This window comes from Pipistrellus hanaki (genome assembly GCF_964339955.1).
Source record: "Pipistrellus hanaki genome assembly, chromosome: 19".
NCBI classification, from domain to species: domain Eukaryota; kingdom Metazoa; phylum Chordata; class Mammalia; order Chiroptera; family Vespertilionidae; genus Pipistrellus; species Pipistrellus hanaki.
Window position 1 is genome coordinate 10,632,571 of NC_140521.1, and position 576 is coordinate 10,633,146.

Here is a 576-nt window from a genome sequence, read left to right on the forward strand (position 1 = left end):
ATCCGTCCAGGGAGGCGCCCGAGGAGCTGCAGGGCGAGCATCTCTGGGTCGCGCTTTGCACGAAGCACAAGCGCCTTCTTGAAGGAACAGCAAAGCTTGATTCCAATTAGGATAGATTGTTTTTGTTTTTGTTTTTTCCCAGGCTCTTGAGGGTGGGTGTGAGCGTTTGTACGAAAATTGGATAACGTGCTGCGTTGGTGCAGTGTTATCTGTAGCTTAAACAGAGGTTGGGGTTCGGGAGCCCGGCAGAAAAAGTTACTTCCCAATACCATTCTCCATTCTCCCTGATCTGAAAGCAGAATAGTTGTCCCACTGTTTGGCACACTCTTCAGGGTAAGGGATGGGGGCAGGGAGGGGATAGGGGCCCCTGGCAATGAGTGTTAATGTAAATAGTGTCTGTTCTTTTTTTATTTTATTGATTTTTTACAAAGAGGAAGGGACAGGGATGGAGAGTCAGAAACATCGAAGGAAGAGAAACATCCTACTGGGGATGTGCCTGCAACCAAGGTACATGCCCTTGACCGGAATCAAACCCGGGACCCTTCAGTCCACAGACTGACGCTCTATCCACTGAGC